The 9,694-nt window shown below is 37.4% G+C and overlaps 1 long non-coding RNA gene across 1 annotated transcript; it reads right to left on the reverse strand.

The window, feature by feature from the left end:
* Positions 1-711: 711 nt before the first annotated feature.
* LOC121412268 lies at positions 712-5,962 on the reverse strand. The gene is made up of 2 exons (XR_005969585.1): positions 5,472-5,962; positions 712-1,018 (listed from the first exon to the last, which is right to left on the reverse strand). It is a non-coding gene; the product is annotated as an uncharacterized LOC121412268 (long non-coding RNA).
* Between the last annotated feature and the right edge of the window lie 3,732 nt (positions 5,963-9,694).

Here is a 9,694-nt window from a genome sequence, read left to right on the forward strand (position 1 = left end):
ACCCCCAGCTCGCCCATCAAAATATTTATTGACTACCCGGAATGTCAATGATTTTCAAGCCTAGCTCATTGAATGCTTATACATGTATTTATACAGCACACTCATTACCGAGTTGAATTTAAAGGTCAAGTCCACCCCAGAAAAATGTTGATTTGAATACATAGAGAAAAATCAAACAAACATAACGCAGAAAATTTCATCAAAATCGGATGTAAAATAAAAAAAGTTACGACATTTCTAAGTTTCGCCTATTTTTCACAAAACTGTGATATGCACAACTCAGTGACATGCAAATGGATCAGTCGATGATGTCCATCACTCACTATTTCTTTTGTTTTTTATTGTTTGAATTACACAATATTTCATTTTTTACATATTCGACAATAAGGACCAACTTGACTGAACCATATACAGTAGCACATGTTCAGAGAGAAATTAATCGTCGTTTCCCGTGACAATGAGGAGAAAATTGAAATATTTCAGAAATTTCATATAATAAAATACAAAATAAATAGTGAGTGAATGACGTCATCAGTCTTCTCATTTGCATACTGACCAGGATGTGCATACTGTTTTGTGAAATTAAGCAAAACTTTGAAATGGCATAACTTTTTCTATTTTACATCCGATTTTGATGAAATTTTCAGCGTTATGCTGGTTTGATTTTTCTCTTTTTATTCAAAACAACTTTTCGTTGGGGTGGACTTGTCCTTTAATAACTTGAGAAAAGCTGCTTGCAAACAAGCCTAACTCAGACTAAAGATATCAAAATTGGAAGTTAGATTTGAATGTTACGACATTCCGAAGTTTCTTAGTTTTACTGATGAGACAAGTCCTCCCGTAGTCATCAATGTATCCACCGCCCCGCTTCCATCGCTAACCTGGCCGCTTGGGTGTAGATGAGTTCCATATGGCCCTCGTCGACGTCGTCGTCGATGTAGTTGTCAACATCCGTTCATTCATTACCATTGTAGTGACGTCGAAGTCTGGATCGGTACTTTGGGGTCGACACCAGATGCTGGGGCACCAGAGGAAAAAAAAGACAGAGAAATGGCTCTTATACGGAAATGACACCCAGTAACAATACACTCTTTTACTACACTATGTCAAAGCAAACTAATATTTCATACAAAAAGTGTGTTCTCTGAGAGTACGGTCCTATTTCTGTAGCATTTATGTTAAGATGGAGACATGATAAACAAATTATATATTCGTAATATAGACAAGAAATAATAATAATAAATAATGATAATATTAATAGTGAATAGTAAAAAAAAACGAGGGGCGCAGTAAAGCACATGTCTAAAAAGCAGCTTTGTACAAGTCCGAGCGAGCGAAGCGACCGAGAAAAAAAATCACCTTTTCATGACAATCTAACTTTGAGCTTTTTTTGACATTTTTATATTCAGTAAATAAAATCATATCCTACACTTTTCCTTTGCTTTTCTTTCCTCCTTTTTTGTAGAACTTTTTGGAGCCATGGCCCAACCCTTCCATACGCAGTGCTGTGCGGGCGGAACCCCCGGAACTTTTTGATATCAAAGCCATTTAAACCTCGCAGATTACCGCTATTTTAATCGAATCGCGGGCATATACAGAAAATAGCTTTTTTACAACACATTTATTCAACCTTGTTGCGTACTGAACCAAATATTTTGAGGGGGCAAGACATATAGCAATGTAGGAAAAAATTGTAAAATGTCGCCAGCGTGCAAAGCGAGCTGGAAAAAAATTCCTATTGAAATTTTAAATTCTAATATTATGTGATATATTTTTCCATTATATTCAGCAAATAACACATTTCATTGTTTCCATTCATTTCTTTGTCTCCTATAATTTCTTTTATTTCCCCGGTAGCTTATTTGCATAAAATTTAGCAAGTTTATTGCACAATGTTGTATGCAGTCCATCTTTCTTTCCGCTCTTAATTTCAATCATCGGCATCCGGGTCGTGTTATTATTTTTTTCTAGTCCCCTTTCTACTTTGTTTTCCAATTTAGCTTTTGATTAATTACATTCTACCTTCGTTTCCCTCTATTATTTGCCATTTTGTCATCTTTTGATTTATTTACCATCATGTTTTTGCATTTACATAGGCATATTTCGGAATGATTTGTTTTTCTTTCGTACAATATCACGTTTTCCTTCCTTTTCCATTAAAAAAATTCTTCGTTTTCTTTTCACTTGTCCCTTTCCTCCTTTCATTTTCCCCTTTCCTTCCCTTTCCCTTCTTTCTCCCTCCTTTTGTTCATTTTTTTCTTTTATTTTCCCAGTGAAATCCGCCAGGGGGCAGCTTGCCCCCCCCCCCCCCCCCCTGTTACGCCACTGACGACATAATTATGTTGAATAATGACTGGAGATCAATAACGCAACGACTTTCGTAATGCAGTGCTTATTGTATTAATTTATAGATTATAATTTATTTCTCCGTCCCTCGACCCGCCATTGGCGAAAGCTGGATCCTCCCCTGTATTGCAAGTAGGTCCATAATAATTATGACAATTCGCAAGAAGATTGTGACATCAGCTGTAAAAATAAGTGACCATATCTGGCATTTTAGGGCGAAAATTCTGTCCAAAATGTCTTCTCCGAATCCGGTCTTTTTACGCATCTTTAGACATAATCAGGCGAGTATTCAGGATACTGCTCCCAGTGGAACCTGACCTAATTTGGAAGCCAATGTGAACTTTTCGTAAAAAATGCCCCCCCCCGCCAGACAATCATTGGTGCCTTAAATGCATGTCGAATTAACTTACTTCATAATCACGTGAAAAAAGGCAATCGAAGACCTCTTGTTTTTAATGTGTTCATGAAAAAAATTATTCATGAATATGTTGTAATACCACTTTTTGAAGGAATAAATGCGACCAGAAAACATTGAATGTTAAGCACTTTATGGTTTCAATTTAGTTGAACTTCTCATCGGTGTGGTAGGCCCTACTAAATTATATGCAGTAATTTCTTTATCAGGGACGGATCCAGCTTTCACCGATAGGTGGTGGGGGCGTAATTGCATTTATATGTTTGCCGAACAGACATTTTAAGCACTTTTCGTAACCATGGATGGTCATCGAAATTGATGTGAACTGAAAATTTTCTGCCTTTAAATTTGGAAATCCTAAGTACCTTCTGTAATAATAAACAGGATGAGCATCTTATCAATCGATGCGAGCACGAAGCGCGAACTGAAATGTTTTTATATTCTGACCCAAAACTTGTCATTCTAAGCACATTTTGGGACCATGAACAGGATGAGTATTTAAACTCTGATGCATGCAAGAAGTGCGAGCTGATTTTTTTTATATTCTGACTTAAAATTCGGATATTCGAGTAGCATTTTCTTGGTAATCATGAACAGGATGAGCATCTTACAAAACAGTTTATACAAGCGATAAGCGCGAGATGAAAATTTCTGGTCTATCGACCCAAAGTTGGACATTCTTAGCATTTTTTCTAACCATGAACAGGGTCGCCACCCTACTAAACAACTGATGTGAGCGAGATCAAATATTTTGGATTTTCTAAGTCCCGAACTTTGGTAACCATGAACAGGATGGGCATCTAACTATAATAAGCATTTGATGCGAGCAAACATGAGTTTGGCGCCCCACCCCCGGTCAAACATCAAATTGGAGCTCCGGCCAAAGGTCGAATATAAATTTGTACCCCCCCCCCTCTTCCTAGGTTGAACATGAATTTGGTGCCCCAGGTCAAACCAAAAACTGGCGCCCCTATGTCGATTATAAATTCGGCGACCCTAAGTAAAACATCAATACGGTGCCCCCTTCACTCTTCTATTTTTTTCCTTCTTTTTCTTTCCCTCATTTATTCCTCATATTGGTGCCCCCTTTTTGCCCAGCCGGGGGCCCGGGCTCCGAAATCCCCCCCCCCCTTGAATACGCGCATGATAATGATTAATAATGTTCAATAATGTATACAAGAACGCTTGTATATATTATGCAACAACTGAGACAGTACGTTGCTGTTTTCACTTCCGTCCAAAGTGTCCTTTCCAGAAAAGAGTTAATTGACAGAACGTAAAATGAAAAGATTGAACCATGGGCGGCGATCCTGGGGGGGGGGCACAGTGCCCCCACTTTTTGAAGCACTGAAAAAGTGCCATTTTATGCAAGAAAGATGCCCCTCACGATCGTGTACTGTGCATCATTCACCTGAGGAGGATCAGTTTTAGGTGTCCTCGTAAAAGTGCCAATCTTTACCAAAAATGCCCCCTATCGAACGTGTTCTGTGCCCCTTACACCCGAGGAGAACCCGATATATTTGTTAGCAAGTTCCATTTCTCCTATCAGTGCCAATCTTTATCCAAAAGTGCCCCTCACAAACGTGTTCTGTGCCCCCTTTCACTGAGAAGGACCCTTTATTATGTGTGAGCAAGGGCCCCTTGCCTTCTTGTAGTGTCCTTTTTCGTATCAGTGCCAAAGTTTACCCAAAAATGTCCCTCACGAAAATGTTCTGTGCCCCTTTCACCTGACGACCCGTTTTATGTGTGAGCAAGTGTCCTCTGGCTTGCCTTCTTGTATTAAGTGCCCTTTCTCGAATCTCTGCCCCTTTTTTCCCTTTATTCAGTGCCTTAAGTTTTATGAGTCATTGAGTTGGGTAGATAAGCAGTAGATGGGGACTTGGGAGGTACTTGCCCCTCCCCCAAATTTTCACGACCAAAAAGAATAAGAGAAAAGGAAAGAATAGGGAAGTGAGTAGGATAAATTGTCTGAATATTATATCTAGCATCCACAATATTTTTGGCTCATTACGCCACTGTATATAATTTTTTGTCTTTGTTCAAAAAAACAGATAGTGCCCTTTTCAAACGAAAAGTTGCCTTTTTTTCCTTGTGCCCCCTCCCCCCACTTTCAATTTTGCTCCGCCGCCCCTGGATTAAACCCATGTGAAAAATAATTGGTTATACCTTACATAATTTAAAACAAATAACATTTTACTTGTTTACAACACACACACACCCACACATTCACACTAAAATTGGGGAAGAAAAAACAACTTTGTAAGTCAAATGATCGAGACAGCCAGGTATACACTGATTGGATATAAAAACAACCCTAATTGCAATTCTACGTTAGCAGAACGAGAATATCGGTGCCGCCTTTCCGTCGTCAAAGTTCAAGTTTTGGAAATGCCATCATAACGTAGAAATTTCATGAAACTGGACCTAAAAGGTGCCCAATATCATTGTTCCTGATCATTTGATATGGGTTTTAGGCTGTCAGGTCGCTTTTAACTTGAAGCTGTCCCGTATGATGTCAGTGAAAAAATATATTCAATGTTGTGAGATTCTCCAAGTTTAAAATAGCAGGCACAAACGTGCTTTGAATTGAGGATATGACATGCATGGGCCTGGTTAATTGGTACTGAGATTGACAAACATCCATTTTCATAGTGATCAAAATTAAGGTTCTATAAGTTTGAACATTTTAACTGATAATCATTTCACTTACCTAGTTATCACCAAACTAATGCCTCAAAATCACTTCCAGAAGTTTCCATCACTTCCTCTCGTACAAATTAAGAACCAAAAGAAAATTCGTTGTCCGCTCGCTGGCTGTTTAAATTGTGTGGGTCAGACATATTCTCTCATCATTGAGTGTTCATCAACATCATCTGCTGTAATCTTCAAAGGGCTTTACAGCCTATCACGAAGATGATAGTGTTGACGCCATTTGTTGTCCATAGACAGTGCAGATGCATTCTGGTCATTCCTGTTGGTAAAAACATTCACTCTCACCTGCCTACCACCAGCTATTCGAAATTTCCCGCCATTGTGTGCTTGATCGCCTCAGTGCCTTTACCAAGAACCTATTGTGGGTGCAGGCACATTCGATGCATTGTAATATGGGTTTACAATATAATTAGCACCAGTCGTTCAATGTTATTCCAGGCTACATAATTATGTTTCTTCAGTGTCAGTTTCAGATCCAGGTTGGGTAAAAGCCCCCTCTAGGTCCTATTTTTGAAAATTGCCAATTGAACATACAGTGTATTATGTAGCTTAAAGGGATACTCCGGTCTGAAAATATTCATTTCTTAACAGAGTAAAATTCACAAAGCAAAGAGCTGAAAATTTCATCAAAATCGGATAACAAAATAATAATGAAGTTACTGAATTTTTAAGTTTAGCATTATTTTGTGACAATAGTTATATGCACATCATCATCAATATTCATTAGGTGGGCTGATGATATCACATCCACACTTTCCCTTTTCTTATGTTATTACATGAAATCATAATTGTTTCATTTTTTTCATACATGTGTGAATAATGTGTCTCCTCTATAATGAAATAAGTTGAAGTAACAAATGCACCAATCAGTTGTCAATCCAATTCTACAGTTCTTGGTAGATTTTTTTTATAAACCTAATTTGATATAATTAAATACAAAAGAACAAGTGGGGATATGACATCATCAATTTTCTCACTCAATATGCATGAAGACATGCCTAGAACTGTTTCACCGGAATAATGCAAATCTTAAAAAGGCCATAACTTTGTTATTTGTTGCTATTTTGATCAAAGTTTCAGTGTTTTGTCTGATTTTTCTTTATCTGTTTAAAACTTATCACTATCAGCCCGGAGCATCCATTTAATCAAAGAAAATCATGATCTACCGCCCCGGGCTACCCCCACCTTATTTTCAAGGGTGTTACTTACTTCCCAGATCAACCATTCATAAGTGATATCAGCTGATAGTTTTCATTAAAATATGCACGAGTAAACTTCCATCCACTATGTCCATGATATTAAGTAATCGTATTTTTCCTTGACCACCTTAGTCTCCAGTCGCACCAATTCACTTTAGACATTAATTTGTAGAAAATACACTGCAAGCTCATCTCACCAACGAAATTGCCCTAACCGGCCCGATAGTAGGCTACATAATAAGTGCCCTTTTTTGCTTTGCTCCCCCCCCCCAACGAAAATACGTTCCGCCACCCCTGTTAGATTGAGAGAACAGTCAAGAAAAAAATAAAATCTTAATATTCTTCCCGTTTAACCAATTTCGCTTAATTCTCGTCATCCCCGGCCTTCCCCGCCCCTTTTTCTCTCCCTCCCCCACCCCTCTCCTTCTCTCTCTCTCTTCCTCTATTACGACCGAGTGACACGTTTGCTTTACATCATGTACATGGGACTTTCCCCGTCTGCTCATGGCAGCCTCAGTAAAAGCAAAAAAAAATGCATACAGGCCTTGGCAACGAACATTATATCACTTGGATTAAAAAGTGGAGAAAAGGCGGATTTCCCTTCTTTATTTTCCTTCTATCCAGCGCGGAGCTAGGGAACTTTGATCGGGGGAGACAAAATGATTCACATGGTGTTTTTTTTTTATTTCACTCATCGTAAAAGGCCGACTCCTGCATCGCCTCCACATTGGCGTACCGATGGGGGAGGGCTGAGGGGTTATGTAACCCCGGAAATTTTCACGGCAAAGAAATAAAAAGAGAAAAGGAATGAAAAGGGGTGAACTCTGATCAAATTCTCCAATATTATGTCAAAGCCCATCATAGATTATCTTTTTTATATTAAAAATGACATTTTTGATGGCTCACTTAGCTCACTCGCCCCCTTTAAAATCTTTGTCCCCATCCACCCAATGTTTGGCCTTCCTCATTATTTTCGCTTATTGCCTTCTGCCGCCTCAGGTCATGCAGGTAGTATCAATTCAAGTACAACAAGTACCTGAAATATAATTTTGGTTATGTAAAAACAAAAAAAATGTACAGATCTTGTACAAGGTCATTGTATGTAATAGAGTGTCAAATACTAGACGCATTCATTGGACATTCATTTTTTATTGCAGTATTACACACACATATATCTATGAATTATTAAAAAAATTATATACATATAATTTGCCTGTGCATCGATAGAATCGGCGAACCCACGTTTGTTGACCCACACTTCACTATTATTTCACAGTTTTACTGCGGAAGAATAATGTTGAATACAGAATCAGTGATAAAAAATAATATAGGGACGTATTCATTTAACTAGTACAAAACACCATTTTCAAGGAAATTGCCATACAAACAAATTTATGTGTGAATCGGAGCTTTTAGAACAAGATATATTCCTAGAAATATTAACCACTAAAACTGTTGATTTCAACACAATTCATCATTGAAAAGTTATATTTCTTCATAAATGATCTCCCAACCATTTCAAGCCAAACGAAAACAAAAGTCACACTCGCAGTGTTATTCAAGCTAGCTTATAGCAGTAGAAAAAACATTAACCGGAAATACACACACGTGTATTACATAGGCGTAATGAGCCAAAAAAAATTGAGGGGGCTCAATATGGTGTATCACGTAAAAATTTTATGATAAAAAGTTTTTAATACAAAAATCCAAGATTGTGATAAAATTTGACATAATGTTCAGGAAATAATGACACATTTCACACTCATTCCTTTCCTTTTCTTTTCTCTTTTTTTTCTCGGTCGTGAAGAATGATTTGGGGAGGCAAGAGCCCCCCCCCCCTCATCGCACGCCAGTGCGTGTATATAGAAAATAGTAATACACAATGTATACGATGTCAAACACACTAAGTGTTATCAAAATATTGCCATGAGTGAGTCAAGAGCAATAAATTAGGATGAAGGGGAGTATCTATTATTAGCGGAAAGCATAATAAAAAAATCTTGTAAAAACATTGGACAATCATTTAACTTGTACAGTATACATATTTCATACTTCATTCAATGTACTTATATTGATGCAAACTACTAATATTATCATCATCATCATTATTACTTATTTGTACATCGTATCATGCTCTCATTTTCACATATAATGAGTACTTTATTTTTGTGATGACACAAAATAACAATCGTTCTTTGTTGGAGTTTTGTTTACAACATTGCCACAAAAAGTATGGTCACATAATGCTATCCGAACCAGTTATTACATAAAATTTCATTTACGTATTTTTATGTATTATCCAATATTAGGCAATCAATTTTCCATTACAAACTTCATCAAAACTTTGCACAAATCACCCCAGAAAATACTGATAAGTAATAGCACTTTTCTTACCGGAGTAATCATTTTAGATCTTACAAGTGACCAAATCCGTACGTAGAAATTTTCCCAAGGGAGCACAATAAGTAAAATGCTCGAAAACATGATGAAGCAAGGAAGCGAAGTAACAAATCCATTCACAAATACATTTTTTTTGCATTTAAATGTTGAGGGATTCGGTAAATACTCTGCATACATATTTATAAAAAGTTGCATTGTTTTTAATATTCATGTGGACCGTTACCCAGAGAAGGAAGAGAGATCATCTCATGCAAAGTTATCTGATTTTTTTTTTATCTCTTGAGTAACAAAGCTATTGAATACAACCTCGCTAAAATAAAACATGTAAACGGTAAACTTTCTGCTCATTTTCGTAAATGGAGGTTTGATTTTTTTAACATTCTCTGTCTAATTGCTGATGTGGTTTACGGTACACCATGTGGAGTGTTATAGAAACAGTGGATAGAAGAAGTGGACAGGCGAGAAAGTGGAGATTTGAGAATAGAGTATTCTTTCTTGAATATAGTCCTGAAAAGGACTGTAAACCAGAAGGAATGTTGAGTGAGAACAGCTTGAGTAGTAGAGCTGATGAGGAGATGCTGGCTTGAGTCGGCGAGTAGAGATGATAAGTAGAGAGACTCGA

This window comes from Lytechinus variegatus, chromosome 3, assembly GCF_018143015.1.
Source record: "Lytechinus variegatus isolate NC3 chromosome 3, Lvar_3.0, whole genome shotgun sequence".
In the NCBI taxonomy this organism is placed as follows: domain Eukaryota; kingdom Metazoa; phylum Echinodermata; class Echinoidea; order Temnopleuroida; family Toxopneustidae; genus Lytechinus; species Lytechinus variegatus.